Source organism: Octopus sinensis, linkage group LG4 (genome assembly GCF_006345805.1).
Source record: "Octopus sinensis linkage group LG4, ASM634580v1, whole genome shotgun sequence".
NCBI lineage: Eukaryota > Metazoa > Mollusca > Cephalopoda > Octopoda > Octopodidae > Octopus > Octopus sinensis.
Window position 1 is genome coordinate 85,184,731 of NC_043000.1, and position 18,056 is coordinate 85,202,786.

The window sequence follows — 18,056 nt, forward strand, 5'->3', positions numbered from 1 at the left end:
ATAATTCTTTTACAATTGCTACAGTTATTTACTAATCACAAATACATCGATAAAAAAAGAAAATCATTTTGTAAAGCTTAAATATATTTATACAATATTATTTGAACATGTTAGACCTTAGAAACAGCACACACACATCAGTTTATCGATCCCACAATTCTGAAACTTCAATATAAACTTTCTGTATGTCAGATCTTCGGTCTTAAACTATATTTCCCTTATATATATAAAGTGTTGAAACCCCTAATATGAAGGGTTTTATCTAAAATATTTAGAAAGAGAAAGGTTGACGAGTATATAGTAAATGTGTATTTTCCGTTTTGGTCAAGATTAAATCGGTATTATGTCTAATTAAATCTGCTTTAGTGGATTAATTTCGTTTATTATTATTATTCAAGTGAAACTGTAGCTAGGACATTTTATAAATAGTAGTTTTATAAATGTCGCGATAATATTAACAAGCAGTCGGTCTTTTGTTGAATATATATCAGCCCTTGTGTGTGTGTGTGTGTGTAAAAACTACTAATTTAAGATATTGAAAGATTACAATTAATGAACATTCTGTCGGTTGTAAACGGGAGGGAGAGCGATCGACCTCAAATTCACAACTTCGTTTTAATAGGGAAAAAAAAACGACGGTAAAGTTCTGTGTTCAAAACCTGTTAAGGTCGATAAAATAATAACCCAGTCTAATTGTGACCTTGTATCTATGATAGAAATCATTGAAATATTGTGCTCATTAATTTATGACTTATCATTTTCCATCTTTTATAAAGATGTATACTCGCGCAGCATAAACTTCATTTAAATCTTTCGTTAAATTACTTGTTGACACATTCACATTGTTGTAGATTTTTCTTTTTCAAGTTGTCTTAGTTTTTAAATAAATTAATTAAACTGTAATCTCAATTAGTTTTATCGATGGAAACAACGTGTTCCAGTAGTGCCGACGCGGCACTATTCACCCGGGTCCACTTCAGTACAACGGATATTTTCTCCAAACTTGTTGAATGTTTAGACACTTGTTAAGCAATGTTGCGGATGTTGTGACACACACGCAAATGCACACGTGCATTCAAACTATCGCACACACGAACACACAACCGCACAAACAGACGCCCACTAGTGACAATGATAGAAGCGTCGCGTGGTCACCCTGCTTGCTAGAAACAGCAGCCAAATGTCCCTTAACTCATGCAGTATTTCGAAAAGGGAGTAAACTCAAAAGAATATGCAATATAAGAAAATTGAAACCATTATAAGACTAGCCAGGTCAAACAAAAACGTGATTAATTTTTTTTTTTATGTATTTCGGTTATGAAATTATCCAACAGCTGTACTTCAATGTTTTATTTTAAGTATAAGATATACAATTAACACGATTATTAATATTTAGTCAAATAAATCAGCCAGATTGTTCTTGTTTGAGGCTTTGTAACAAGAAATCCTATATTTGTGTATTCTTTTATAACTGAACGGTAGAGAGCCCTAAGGTTGTAGCAGGAAGAGGAACGCATGCAACAGGGTGAATTCTACTAAATTATCCCAAGGGCCAAGCACCGAACAACATGCTTCCGCCTGCTAATTCTCTGTTGACAGAGCTTTGGACCAGCCGAACATGTAGTAAACACACTTACCCGAGATGCCGCACACGGCGATTGAACCCTGAACTTCATAATACATTCTTTTAATCGAGTTCACAGCCGTTGTACGAAGCATCGTCAGATAAATGTAGTTACAGAAGCACCATATATGAAAAAGTCTTGATATTCAAACAACAATGGCGGTGCCCCAGCATGACCGGAGTCTATAAGCTTAAACAGGTGAAAGTGTAGACGAGCTAGCACGTACATCGTTACACAAAAACTGATGAGCAAACGCACCATCACAAATGTACACACACACACACACACCTTCACCCGGTACACTAGCGCGCACACAAAGTATTTAAACTTTCTCCCATTCTTTGCATGCAAGATATGTATTTATAGGTGTGTGTGTGTGTGTGTAGCCTTAGTAACTCGTTTAATTTTGAAGATCCCTTTCCTCTTTCACTTCAATCTATAAAAACATCCCTCCACTAATTATTTCTTTGTTTCTTTACATAAAAAGAAAAATATTGTCACGCGCACACACATACACAAGGTGAACATTTTAGCTCAAAGGGCAAAAATGTCGACCTGAACTCTCTTAAAAGCCTTTATTCTGAAATTAACTCTCATATCATTTAGGAATATCGGTAATCATCTCTCCTCGAGGTTTGTTTTAAAAATGGATTGCATTTAACAAGTATTCTGTCTACCTCTACTTTTGGGTAACAACTACAACTAACTTTGCCATCGCCTCTAGCAAATATGTCGACCGCTTTTGCATTCCACCTACTCTATTCACTTTTTTTTTCTTCTTGTCTGGCCACTCTTACCTGTCTCTTTGTGTCTCCCTCACTATTTCTCTTCTCTTTGTTTCTTCATTTCCTCCCTCTATCTCCCCCCTCGTCATGTAGACCTCTCCCTCCCTCCCTCTCTCTCTCTGTCTCACACGGGAAGAACGATCATGCAAGGTTAATTAATCTTCATTCTGTTTTTAAAATAGATTTTTCTCCCCATTCCCATCTCACCACACATGATCATACACACACAACAAAAACAACCCTCAAGTATATATATTAAAATGGCAACTCACACTCAGGGCTAAATTTTATATTCCCTTCCTATTTAAATATATACTTATGCCGCCGCCACCTCCTTAAAATAGATTTGTATGCTCTCAGTAAATGATTTTAACGTATTTGCACGACATTCAAAACAAAATATGAATCCTTGAATCCCTGGAATTTTTATCTACATTTTTATTGACTCAAATAGAAATACCTGGTTTATTTGACACTGTCTTCACGTGTATCTCTAATATTTGTTGGTTGGATATTAAAAAGATACGAGAGTAGCCTTTATGATTTATTTGCTCGGTTCAGTTTAGCTCACTGCTCAACTATTTCTAGGACAACACCTGTGTTTAGCATTAGGTTTTAATATTCATTGTAACTGTCAGTTAGTAGCTGCTGGTACACACACACACACACACACACATACAGAGGATATTGACTAAAGGATTGGTTATTAAAACAGGTTTTTGTTCGTTTTGTTTGTTTTGATTTTTTTTCAATTCTATTTCCTTAAAAGGTTGAGTCATAACTATATCTTGTATTGAGGACAGCTTATCATTGAAATGCTTGACAATTTTACCTTTTTGTGTTTGTACTAGGTGGGTGGAAAGTAATATTTGTCTTAATTACCTTAATCTTAATGTTTGCTGGGACAAAACTTACTAAGTAACGCTGCCATAGTTATTAAACTAAGCCCCTTTTATAATAGTTGCTGTTGTTTAGCCAGCTTAGTTTGGATCGAGCTAGCCTTCAGCTTTGACTACCACGCCTTCATAATATGTCCAGAATTATACATTGTCCGGTATACCAGGATATTGTTACGGGGGTGGGGTCCTGCCAGTATGTCGGATCAGGGTCCAGAAACCTGATTGTCTAACAGGCTTTTCTCTGTAATTAAAAAAAAATTTAAGCATTCGCAGATTCCTTGAATATTAAAAAGTGAGCCCCATACTCCGGATAAAGTCTTGTTCTGCCTTGTGAAATTTGTGTTAATCTCTCGATCTTTGTAAGACTGGGTTGAGGGAGATTTGGTTGCAGGTCGATCGGAGGTCCTGATGGATATATCCTTCATAGTAAGATGGTATTATTTGAGGGTAATTTGGCTGCTTTTACTTGCAGATATTGCTGGGTACCCTCTGTTCTTCGTAGGATGATGTTAGAGGGCGATTTGGCTGCTATTATATGCAGGTCAGTTCTCAATGTGCTTTGCAGTGTTTAGCTATAGCCTCTAGCGTAGCTAGAGTGTGTGCCGCCTGGGGTGGCTCTTTCGTTTGCCGCTCCCGGACCCCACAAAAACCACATTGTCTACAGCAGACCCAAAAGTACTACCCCTTTAGAAGTGCCGCTCCCGCCCCAGCTACGCTAATGGTTACAGCTCTTTATATCGTTGAGTTTAAGTCCTACCAAGACCAGCTTTGCTTTCATTCATTCTGCCAGAATCTGTAAAAGTAAGTACCAGTGAAGTACTAGTGTCAAATTAATCAACCAGGCTCTCGGCCCAAATTTGTAGACGACCTCGTATTAATGTTAAAAATCAATATCTTCAGTGGGAGCTTTTAAACGCTTGGATGGACAGGTGTATAACAAATACAACGCAATTTTATTTAGAAATGCTAAATACCATGCACTATTTTGTTTTCATCCACCTACTTTCTGAAGTTCAAATCCTTCAGCACTCCATAACGCACTCAATACTCTAATATCAAAATAGTTCTTGTTTAACTCAAAGAAGGTCTATGGTCCGAAGTATTCCAGCGACGACTTTTTTTTTTTTTTTTTTTCATGTATATTAAATCTGAAATAAGTGTAATTTGGGGGAGATTTAGCTATTTCTAGCAGGTCAAACATCTACATATGGACTCCTTTGTTAGCCCTTAATCAACCTGTTTACTTGGCTGTTCTTTTATCATCTCTGGGATAGTAAAAAGTTAAATTCCTATCTTCAGTGAGAATTGAACTCTTATATAAATGGGCAAAACTAAATACCACAAAACATTTAGCTCTACCAGTTTAGCATCCTTATTCAGTTATTATTATTGTTATTCTTCTTTTCAACCCTTTCTGATACATTGAATTCACTTCCTGCCAAATGCAATTTTGCTATTCATCCTTTCAGGGCCAATAAAAATACCCGTTAAGTATTAGGATTGTTGTATTTGACTGAGCCCCTCCCTCTAAAAATTGCAGGTCTTTTGTTAAAATTTGGTGGCGAACTGACACTCATTAACACACCAGCCAAAAGGCTTACTGGCATTTCGTCCATCTTTACATCCTGAGTTCAAATACCACTAGGGTCAACTTTGCCTTTTAACTTTTCAAGATCAATGAAATAAATACCAGTTGACCACATGTCAATGTAATCGACTTAACCGACCCCACTGAAATTTCTGACTTTGTGTACAATTTGAAACCATTATTATGATGGTGAGCTGGCAGAATTGTTAGCATGCAGGACAAAATACTGAACACCATTTTTATGTTCTGAGTTCAAATTCTGCCAAGATCGACTTCACCTTTCATCTTTTCAGGGTTGACTAGCACTCCCATAAAATTTCAGGCTTTGTACATATTGTGGAAAGTATTATTTGGAATGTGAGCTAACAGAATCATTAGGTGTCAGACAAAATGCTCAGCATTTTTTTTTCCAGCTCTTTACATTCTGAGTATCACCTCGTCGAGGTCAACTTTGCCTTTCATCCTTTTGGGGTTGATAAAATGAGTACCAATTCAGTACTGGCATCAGTGTAAGACCCTTCCTCCAGAATTTCAGGTTTTGACCTATAGTAGTATTATTGTTTGGAGGGTGTTGGATTGACAGAATTGTTAGTGTTGGATAAAAAGCTTTGCAGGATTTCTTCCGGTTCTTAACATTCTGAGATCCAAATTTGCTGAGGTCATCTTAACCTTTCATCCTTTCAGGGTCAATATAACAAGTACTAGTCAAGTACTGTAATCATCCTGTCCTCTCCCTTAAAAATTGCAAGTCTTGTGTCAAAATTAAGCAAAGCTGCCAGGTTGAGAAGTTTACTTCTTAACCACATAGTTTTGGGTTCAGTCCCATTGCATGGTAACTTAAACGAGTGTCTTTTACTATATCCCCAGGTCAACCAAGGCTCCATGATTGGATTTGATAGATGAAAACTGAAAGAAACTTATGTGTTTGCGTCTCCTTTCTTGACATTGCGTGATACTTGTAAATGAGTACCATTGTCATACAGGCAGTATCATTCATTTCTTATATTCTGCAAAACCATGGACAAGTGAATGTCAAAATGATGATTTCGAAAGCCAGTGAACATCAGAATTAGTAAAACATCACAGAGAAAATGTGTTGCTATATTTAGTCATGCCCCTTTACATTCCAAATTCAGACACTGTCAACATTGTCTCTTGTCCTTCCAGATTCAGTAAAATAGACTTGTTAAGAAGTGGATCTGCTGTAATAAATTTGTGTGCTTGCACCTATGTTGTCAATCCAGATTAATGATATCATGGTTGGATTAGAAGTTTGCCTGAACAACAATCCCTGTAATAATTATTAATTCCCTTCAAGTAATGTTGTTCTGTTCGAGTTTTGGATCTACAAGTAAAAAATATAGTACAGAACCTCTTGTCTGGCTTCCAAAATGTGGGAATACTATGCAATATCTATTTACTGTACTATATAATTGAGTAAATAGACCCTGTTTTTGAAGTTGGTCAATTTGCATAGTGTGTTAATAATTTCATTTGTTATTTTTTAAGCAGATTGGTAAAGATTAAACATACTTTGCTTTAGAATTGTATTAATTTGTACCTGTATCTGTTAAATAAAATTAAGTTCTTTGCTTTTCTTTTGATTTCTATCTTAATAAACATTATATTGTACACAAGAATTTTAAGTGGATTAATAAATATCAAACAGACTCTGCTTTAGATGTGTATTAATTTGAATGTTAAATTTATTTCTTTACTTTTCTTAGTTTAGTTTATATTTTAAGTATACATTTAAACTGTCTCCACATAAGCTAGTTATCCGAGATACTTTGAGTCTAAAGCTTGCCAGATAATTCGTTTGGTACTGTATAAGATGTTAATAAAAGCCTCTTTGTCATGAAACAAAATAAATACCATGGACTCTGCTCACATTGGTCCAGTCCTTCCTTCTCTTTTCTATATAGATACTAGTGTAGCATGGGTCAAGAATGATGTGTGTATAGAATAAATTTTAGTAGAAATGTTTATGAGAGATGAGGTTTTCAAAAACAAAAAAGTAAAATTAGTACGAGGTCAATAGTCTCTCTCTCTCTCCAAATGACTCTCCTGAATGAGCCAACCAACAGACTGAGTTGGTTATTTTATAGAGATGAATCAACCAACAAAGCAGCCTTTACACACCAAGACCAGTCAACTTGTTAAAATAGTTAAATCTTTCTCTTCGAATAAGCCCTCACTGTTATAAGTACAATAGCCACTCATGAAGATTTCAAAAACAATGAAACTATAAACTATATCAATTTCAAATTGGAGCATTATAATAACTTATTCAATGGTTTACAATTCTCAATTTCACTACTAATGACTTCAATTTTATTGAGCTTACTTTCACTGTGTCAGTCTTGATCAAACATACTTATGATCATCAGTGGTCCTGGCCATAGCCATTTCATTTTTTTGTATATCAGGGGCTACACAATGTAGTTTTGGTTTTTGTCTTTTAAAGGATCGAAGTCACAGCTGTTTATCTAACATTCTTTGGTTGCATCTGCCAATAATTGAAGATTAAACCCTGCTGTCGTTGTCAGTAACATTCATTTCTCAGGTGTGAGAGTAAATTCTAATTGGTTTAGTTCGATAGACTGTTTTGTCTCTAACGATATTTGTTACGCTTAATCAGGGAGAGATTATTAACCTTAATTAAAAATAATATTATGAATGTCAAAAGTTTTATATTTATTTATCAACTGAGAAATATGCCAAGAATTTATTTTTGAATTATCAAGAATTGAATACATTGTGATAGCAGTGGCTAAAAAAATATCTGTGGCAAAAACCTTGTAACAAATGTTACAAAATATTAAATTTATTTTATCTGAAAATTTTATATAGATTCTTCTTGTGTCTTTACAGCAAAATGAAATTATTCTGATTGTTGTTCTAATTAATTAAAAATGAAATATGGCATAATTTAATGAGAATTTCTTCAGCATACTATCTTTTATGTATCATGGTAAATGCTGTGTTTTGCTAGAAAACTAAAAGAAAAGAACTTGAGAATTAATACTCATTACTATTCTTTGTACCAAAATTGTAATACAGTAATCCCTCACCATATCACGGTTCACCTATTGCGCACTCAGTACATCACGGTTCACCTATCGTGGACTCCTTAGTATATCGTGGGTTTCTGTGGCCAATAGGTATTTATATTTTTTTAGATTTTAATTATTTCTGTGAGAGGTTTTGGAACATAACAGCCACAATAGTCGAGGGATTACTGTACTCTTTTAATACTTTGGGACAGGGAACACCCTAAATCCAGTATTTATAATGTAGCAGCAAGGCCACAAAGTTTATACAGTCTGGAACAAGATGATTCTATTAAACTCAATATTTTACCATTTGTTTGTATTGCCGAACCCCGAACAATGGAAAACTAAATTATTCAGACTCATCAGGACCGATGAAATTATGCTATGACTTGGTACAAATGCTAGCACTAGAGAGGACCCCATTAAAGGTACACATAGGCTAGGTGGAGGTTTTAAGCCAAATACAGGAACCCTGCAGTCTGCTTCCACATAGCTTTCATCTACAAGGCTATTGCAGTAGACACTAAAGGAACCACATTGTTGGACTCCAAAATCCATGGAATGGGGAAGCAAATTTACTCACTTATACAGCCATGTCTGCCCTTTTAATTCTAAAGCTAAGTTGGTTGGATTTGTTAGTATCTCTGCTGCTAATTTTGCACAAGTTTATGAATATTAGGTATTGCTAAAGCCAATTGCTTTAAATATTTCTTGTGTTTCCATTTAAGTCCCACAGCTATTGATAAGAAGGATTCATATGAACATTACTGAACATTTTTTTGATACCGACCTGCTTGAGACCATTTTTAATAAAGTGGTTTAAATTAAAACCTTCCTTCAAAATTTCATGTTCATTTCTGTTCCAAACTTGAGCTTAATAATATCAGTTATTTTACTAAATTCTTCATTTTACAAAATTAATTGAAGCAAAAGCAGTGTACTTCAGTGGAAATATAGTAACAAGAGTTATAACTATCTATCTTTGAAACTTGTTTTATGAAATGTATAATAAATATACTGTGTTATCATGCCTTCAAAATGATTAAGTATGGTTTCTAAAAACTAGCTTTGCGCATCTCTCTCAGAATACTTTTTTTTCTCTCCAAACTATTCTTCTTCATACTTAATAATCGTTTCTGCTGCTTTTCTTTACCAATTTTTAAAATCTTTTTTCGTACATAGAGATTAACTTTCTGAATCTTATGTACAATATTATTTGTGCAAAGGGCTAGACTTTTAATTCAGAGCAAAATATTTTAATCTAAACACTTTCAAAGTTATATGTATTCTATATATCAGTGGTTTCCACTGCAAATTCAAAACAACTGTGTTTCACAAATAAAACTTAACCTAATTGACCCATTATTTTGTTGTTACAATATGAAAGACTAATTTTACATCCCACCTGTAACTACATTGTTTTAATATTTTTAATGCAATAGATGTACATTATGCAGAGATATCATCTTCTGGCTGAAAGGTACTGAAAAGTAGTCTTAGCTGACTGTATTCAATAATTTTTAATCTGTTTCTTTGCTCAGAAAAAATCTGGACAACTCCACTGAAGCCCTGCTCTACAAAACATGCTGTTGAGAAGGCAATAAAGTACATTTTGACTTCATCCCACAATGCAGAGTAGCAGTCAGAAAGGTCCTTTTGCAATCAAAAATCCTGGCATGATTTGTTTGAACTTTAGTTTCAGCTCAATGTCATTTTAAAGTGAAATAAGTTCGTCCACTATTCTTGTTTCCTCATTACTGATGTCTAGGAAACATCCAGGCTGGCATTGTAATCAAAAATAAATATCCTAAAATCTATCAAATATGTCTCTGTGCAGCTCATCCAGGTGTGAGCAATACACTTGAATACCATTTGGTATGTGCCTTTCCTTCTCCAATTCAGAGAGGCTCAGCAACTGGAAGGAATTAATAATTGTTTGTTGAATTTGAATAGCTGTTAACTTGGATAGAAACTTGGAGAGGGCTCATTTTACTTTGGTAAGATTTAATTTCATTTCCTTGTAGTTGCAAATTAATTTCATTGAACTTTGGGTGGGAATATATCTGCCACATAAACGTTTCTTGATTCATCACAAAGGACAGAATAAGTCTTGCAAGAATTCAACAACTGTTTTAAAAAAGGAATAGAAACTTTCAGGCAGTTTCCTTTTGACAGACATCAAACTTCTGTGTGCAACAACAAGCATTCATAATCATTATCATTCTCAGTACAAGATGGTATCAAAAAGTTCCTGGTCTAATTCTGTAGCACACCAACAGATGGCAACACATGTTTGTATGTGCAGTGAGTGAGAGCTTGCGGTGACCTTCATGAGGCAGTGTACCAAGTGACAAAACACAAACATGCCAAGTTTCCAAAACATAAATTAGAAAAAATTGTAGAAGACATTGAAAAACAAGAACAGTGAGCTCCAGTTCAAACTCTTTTATGATAATGTGTACTCTACCAATTCTAAAAAAAATTATGGTAATAATTTATATTTAAAATAGTTATTTTAATCAATGTACGAGTCTGTTGAGTCAGGCCTCATTTTTAAAAACAAATAGACAAATTCTGATTACTATTACATTCATAAAATCCATTAAAATAATTGTATACTTATTTACTTAGAATTAAAGTCAAAATACCAAATTATGGAAGATATGAAGAATTTTTTACCTTTACCCTGAATTTTGGGGGCTAAAACTATATATTCAAGGTATTATTTATGTCAAATACATTCAAGTCAAATTGTAGTTGGTAAAAAAAAATGATTTGTTTAGTAATCAATCTCTCTCTCTCTCTCGTATGTATGTATGTATGTATGTATGTATATATACATTATAAATATATTACACACATATCCATACATGTACACAAATGTGTGTGTGTGTGTTTATGGTCTTAACAGATTACTTCTCCACTCAGTATTGTTTAAGGATTTGGGCTTGTAGAATGACCATTAGTTTCATCACTGATGCCAAATATGTGTGCGTGTTTGTGTGAAAAAGAGATGATAAAGGACTAAATGATTCCTTTGTCATCTCTCTCTTATTACTGATCTATTCTCAGCTAGCACTTCGATCCAAAACACACATATTGAATTCTACATCAGGTTATTAGTCTTGCAATACCTAAGTGTAATATATATATATTGATGTTTTTGTCTTTCTAGGGAATTCTCTTAGGTATTTTAGGATCAACTTCACTGATAAACTTTTCGTATTTCTTATATATATATATATATATTTATGTTCTTGCTTAAAGTTAATGTTCTTAAAGCATTTTTCAGATTGATTTTTAAGCTCTATTTTCTAAACCCGAGTACCACTGAAAAATAGAGGGTGGGAAGCATTGTCGTCCATTGCCCCAGTTTTCTTCAATGTCCTTGCTGAATCTTTCAACCACCCACAAGGGTGGTAGTACCACTGTCTTATATCAATGTAGTTTTTAAGAGGTTTATTTCAGTCTTCTGGATTGTTTGTCGCTAACTTAATATTTGCATTGACATAGTTTCTTCCATCAGCAAAAGGTCAGTTAAGGTAATATTGATAATGTATTAACTGACTGGAATGATAGTCAACTCCATTTGGGTTGGAACATAGCACTATTCAATAAGAAATTGTTCTTACCTTGTATTCTGCTGAGTGGGCAGTACCCATGAATATTTTGATATTAACAAATGATTTTGGAGTTATTTATTTTTCCATTTGGAAACCTTTCTAAATGCCAGCCATTTTTTAGTGTTAGACTAGAGCATGTAGTGTTAATTAAAGGGATAAAATGCCCAGACAGATATTAGTATTAGTCAACTAGCTTATGTATAATATATTAAAATCTGCTACAGTTGTTTGTCTTTGAGTAAGACATTTTCTGTACCTCTAGTTTTCTTATGACAGCATATTTTCTTTACTTCTGTTAAGTGTTAGAGGTACAGTCCTTCGAAAATCTGGTTAAAAAAAAAAATTGACTAACATCCTTGCCAAGGGCAAATTTCTTTCTCATATGATTATCATTTAAACATGTGAAAACTTCATGTATGCATGTACAGATTCTGGAAGTACGAAGGCAACAATACTATTTGATAAATGCCTTGAAATATTTTTTAATTACATCTTCTAGCATCTAACGTTAAATTCTGTTGTGATTATTTTTCAGTTTATAATATAAATCACCTACTGAGGCCAATTTGGCTTTATAAAACAGATCTATGGCCTTGTACCAATATAGGAAATTATGACCATTAAGCAGCTTGCCAAATGCTAGAGTGCAGTTGGCACTTTAGCTAACCAGTTATAAGGTAGATTTTATATCAGGAGAATCTTTTTTTTTTTTTTTTTTGTATTTCTACATCTTGTACAAAAGTCATCAAGTTTAGTTGGACACTACAAAAAGATAGTGGATTTTTATTCCAAATGTATTAGTATTGGTCTGGTCCATACCAGCATGGAAAGCAAACATTAAATAATAATGATGTCTAAAAATAAACAAGTCATGACAAATGGCTCACAGATTGTCAAGGTGTATCCTCCATGGTCTCTTCTATTGCTTCTTTGACAACCTTTGTTCCTCTTAATATATTCTGCTATGACTTAGATACATCAATTCAATAGTCTTCATTGCTGCAATTGTGTCACATCACATTAACCTGGACATTTTCTTAGTTTTTATCTCCGTTCATTTTCATTTTGTTTCCATCTGCCTACAAAGCAACATTATTTCAAAACTCTTATTTTATTCACACCAGTTATTTCCTACTTCCAGTCTCAGAACTTCTAAAATTATTGTAGAAGCTATGTGTTCTTAACGTTAACTTCTTTAAAACACTGAAAGTCAGAAAAAGAAGCCTCTTGCATGTATGTGTGTGTATGCCTGATGTATTCATGTGTCTGGTCATGGGAAAATGTGAGCTTGCTTGGGAAAAAGTGAGGGTTGGTGATAAGAAGGGCATAGAAAATCTGTATCAAAACTTTACACAACCCATACAAGCATGAAAAAGTAGATGTTAAAATATGCATTCATCATTATTGTTTTAAAGCATACTTTTTCTGGAAGCCTTTAATGTCACAAAATCCATGACTGTTTCCAAATGCAGTATAATAGACTCCCAGACCAACAAACAGCTCAGATATGTCTATGTGGAGAATAGGGAAACAAACAACTCAGTATGAACATATTAAGACTTCAAGAACTCAGATGTGTGTTTGCGGTGGGCTAAATGCAAGCAATATTAGCAAAGCTTTCGTTTATATTCAGTGAAGACATGTAAACAAGAAAGTATCCTCTCCCTTTCTCAAACATGCACATATGTGTCCGATTGTCAGATCTAGAAGACTTTAGTTGGCCCAAGGTTATTGTAGAAGGCTTTTTGTGTATATATGGTTGTGTACATATATATATATATATATGTGTGTGTGTATAAATATACATATATACACTAAGATATATGGCGCATTGTGTTTTCGTATGTGTGTATATATACACACACACACACACACACCGAGATAAGTGGCATGCTCACCACAACAGATTGATATCCTAAGGCCAAGGTGCCATGTAAAAAGCATTGGTGTGGGTGCTGATGCCATGTATATAAAAAGCACCTGGTCCACTCTGTAAAGTGGTTGGTATTAGGAAGGTCATCCATAGAAACCAAGCCAAAACAGACCATGGTACCTGGTGCAATCCCTGGTCTTGCCATTCCCTGTCAAGCCATCCAACCCATGCCAGCATGGAAAACAAGTATTAAATGTTTATATATAGAAAATATAGTTAAGGACAAAAGAGATTTTTCATTTAATATGCACAGTAATACTAAACATACATTTGTAAATACCATTTAAACGGTAGGATTACCAAAATATTCTCTCCCAACTCTGAGGCCTTTGCAGATCCAACAAGCATGCTATTTTACCAACTGAACATCAATAAAACTGCAATAAAAGTGAGGATACATGGGTCAATGTAGGAATCTCAATCATTTGATACTCAGGAAATAACTGCCAAACTGTCCTCAAACATTATCTATTCTCTTGTGAGAGAAGGGACACAATGGTCAGTGTAGTCTTGGATACAGAAAAATGGCAATGGTCAAGGCTGAAATGTATTTGCAACTTGATCTGAAGTTAGGGTTGATTTGTTGCCAAGCAACAATTAACCTTTCTGATACTAACTCACCTTAGATTTGCATTTACTCTATGGTATAAACTTTTTAAACTAAGTGATTTAAGTTTATAATCTATCAAAATTTCATGTTAATTTATGTTCCAAATACTAGCTTTAATAATAATAATAATGTTATTTTTACTAAATTCCTCAATATTTTCAATGTCAGTTGAAATAATGGCAGTGTATGTTAACAAATATAGTAACAAAAGGGTTTAAGAAGTACACCAATTATCTGAGTAATGAGTGGTTCCATGATATGATTCCTCATAGAAGCTAGTATGTTCTCTTTTTACATAAATTTCACTTTTACTCCCATTGTAGCAAGATTTTTTAGTTTGATTGTATTTATTTTATAAGCAAAAGTTGACCACCAAGAAATATGAAGTAAGCTCTGTACCATAGCTTAGAAATTTATACAAGAATTACTATGTATATATAATTGTTTTGCTGAATGGATTGGATGCTTCAACAGGATCCAATGGGTCAGCAGACCACATTTTACTCCAATGTTTCATTTTTGGCACTGTTTCATCATCATCATTTAATGTCCATTTTACAAATGCTTGCATGGGTCAGATGGAATTTAAGGCAGATTTTCTACAACCAAATATCACTTGTTTCCAAGCCAGGTAATATTTCCCCATGGCCAGACATGTTTTTGCATAAGACTGAAAATGAACCACTTGTATAACAAAGCATATTTACAAACATCACATGATATAAACAAGGGTACACCCAAATACAATGGGCTTTTAACTCCAGCCCTTTTTTGACAATTGTTATTTCATTTCTAATATAGTAAAAGATACACACAATGCACACCATAGGCTTCTACACAGTTTCTGTCTACCAAATTTTATTCTCATGAAGTGGGGTGGAACTCAGGACCATGTGGATATAATGCATGCTTCTTTAGATTACAAATGATTATTGTATCAATTTCAAACTATCAAGTCTTTGGCAATGTTTATTCTTAGAACTAGCTCTGGGCCAATTAGCATTTATTAAAATCTAAACTGGCTAGTAAGTGTTGAACATTGATAAAATAAAATTTTTTTAAATTAAGAGCAAAAGATAAAATTCTGAATTAGTAATTAAAAAATAATTTCATATTAATTATTAGGCCTACTTCTAAATCATCAAATCTGTTAAATGCACAAGCCAAGTAAGGAGCCCTTTGTATCAGTTCTCAAGCATTTTTTTATCTATGGATCCCTTTGATTACTATTTTATTCTGGTGGACCCCATAACCATTTGATGTTTAAACACAAGTTCCTATTTTGTTTATCACACATTAAATTGTGTTGGTTGAACTATGTAAAATGTCAAAGAAATTTAGCTGTTTCTTGCAATAAATACCAATACGTCTAAAGCAAGTTTTTCAGAGGCCCTTAAAATACTATTTGGATCCCTAATTTACAATTTTGTTACATGGACCCCCAAAAATTTTATATGGATCCTGGTTGAGAACCACTGCCCTATATGATAGTTCCACCCATTTGTCTTTTTTAAATACAGAATGTTTGGTCCAAATCAATGGTTATTCTGAGGGACACTAAATGAATGTTTTATATGGTTGTCTAGAGAATTTCTCTTGCCTCTCTTTCCTTCACCCAATATATGATGGACTTCTTTCAGTTTCTGTCTACCAAATCCACTAACAAGACCTTGGTCAGTATAGGGCTATGGTAGAAGATACCCACCAAAGGTGTCATGCAATAGGACTGAACCCAAAACTATGTGACTGAGAAGCAAGCTTAATCACACAGCCATATTTGTGCCTGTGTGTGTGTGTGTGTTTGCTATTAAGTTACCTTATCACCAGGGAAAGATGTTTCTATATTGCTGTTCATGGAAGCTATGCTAATATAGTTTGCAGAAGTGTCAGGGCTATATATGGCTAACCCATTTGTAGAAGGTTCAGTAGGAATGAAGGTTGGTGCATATGTGGTTAGAAATAACAAGTTACAGTATTAACCCTTTAGCATTTAAACCAGCCAAAATAATCTCCTTATTTTATTTTCAAACTTGCCAGATCTGGCCTCTGACACCTACCCTGTAACGTCATTCTAAAAATAAATAATCATACCATTGAAATCTTCAAGTTATGAGATAATGTATGGTTAATTTAAATCAATGCCAATAAATAAGCATTACATTTGACAGATACTTCAATGCTAAAGGGCTTAAGGAATGTAGGAAACGACAAACTCCTAGGACACATGTTGTGATTGCAGGAAATGACTGCTATGTAAAATAGCTGTAACTTATAGTGGGTGAATTAGCTAGGAATTTTTTTTAATTATATAATGATTAGAAGAAGTGTAGCTGGAGAAAGACAATCTAGTAAATATTGAATAATGGTAAAATAAAATGTTAAAAAATTAAGAGCAAAAGTGAGGGGAAATCTTGTTTTACTGAATTAGTAATTAAAAATAATTTCATATTAATTGTTAGGCCTACATCTAAGTCATCAAATCTGTTAAATACACAAGCCAAGTTGGGAGCCCCTATATGGTAGCTTCACCCGCTAAAAACAACAACCATTTCTCACCATACCATCTTGAAAAAGGGACAGAACCTTTCAATAATGTATTTCCGGGTGCTTCCATGTTCAGGTCCAACCTGGAGCAAACAACAACAACCACCACCTTTTAAAATGTTAACTCTTTACTTAAAAAAAATTTCTGTTTTTATGCCTAATAAATACTACAGACATGGCTAGAAAATGTTCAACCAGTCACAACTGACAAACTAGTAGATATCTGTTTATATGGACATGAGTGTGTGTACATATACATACAAGGGTTGTACTGAAAGTAAAGCAAAAGGGGTATAACTTTTTTTTATTGATCTAGGTCATAAAAATAGCTCATGTTGGTAGAATATCTCTTCTATACAAAGGTACTACTTAACATAGGTGTCCATCACAAACAATACATTTGTGCTATAAATGCCCCCAAACTTTTGAAGCCTCTATGAAAAGATTCAGGTGTGCACTGTTAAACCTGCTTCTTCACAGTCACTTTTACCTCATCCATGTCATCAAATCATTATCCCCAAAGACTACTGACCAGCCTAATTCATTGCCAAAGATGTGTGTGGATGGTGAACAAGGATAGTTTTCACATTCTTGTTAGGCCTTCTCTGCCCATTATTCCTGGGGTAGGGTGGGGGTTTAGAGTCCTCAGGAACCTCTTCTGTATGGTCCTATCAGAAGCAACTGTCATCAAACTTTCTGGCTGGATTCCCAAGCATGACCAACTGAGACTATGGATAATCCAATAATGGTCTACCAGTTGGCTCAGCTTGAATCCATTTTGTGATTCTTTCCTGTGACTTATCCATATTTCAGTATTTATCTGTAATTCTCCTAAGCCTCAGCATTTCATTGAAATATGCCCTAAAATTCAGGGCTTAAATTAAATCTTGAATCTCGCAGCAATTCTACTGACAATAAAGTGAGGTTGGTAATAGCTACAAATGTTTCCCCACCTCCAGTCAATATCTTCTGCACTGGAATCTGACCTGGGTGTCGCAAGCATTTAGTTATTTCTGGTTTTCATTATACCCTTACTTTGTTTACACATGTATTTGAGTGCTGCAATAAACAGTTTTTATTGCACTTAGAAGTAAATAGATGTCATCATGTATACTGACACACAGAGGCTTTTTTGTTGGTAAGGATTTATGCTGAAAGAAAAGGAGACACCTTATAAGCATTTTGCAGTAAAAGTTATATACATGATCTGCACCAGCAAAAGAAAGTCAAGTCATTATATTAGTTTATTTTTATAATGGTTAGCAAATGTAGAGGCCTGGCCTGTAAGAGCGATATGAAAACAGTATATTCTTTAATTCTCTTACTCATTTGTCATTTGACTACAGCCATGCTGGAGCACTGTTTTGAAGGGTTTTTAGTCAAACAAATTGAC

At 34.2% G+C, this 18,056-nt stretch overlaps 1 protein-coding gene and 1 long non-coding RNA gene across 2 annotated transcripts in view; one reads left to right on the plus strand and one right to left on the minus strand.

Moving 5' to 3' along the window:
- LOC118763029 overlaps positions 1–2,414 on the minus strand; it is a 3,484-nt gene extending 1,070 nt beyond the window's left edge. Inside the window, exon 1 of the long non-coding RNA XR_004998778.1 lies at positions 1,638–2,414. This is a non-coding gene — a long non-coding RNA (uncharacterized LOC118763029). The remainder of the gene's footprint in view (positions 1–1,637) is intronic.
- Positions 1–18,056, plus strand: part of LOC115211009 (putative neural-cadherin 2) — a 141,126-nt gene that overhangs the window by 2,231 nt on the left and 120,839 nt on the right. The window lies entirely within an intron of this gene.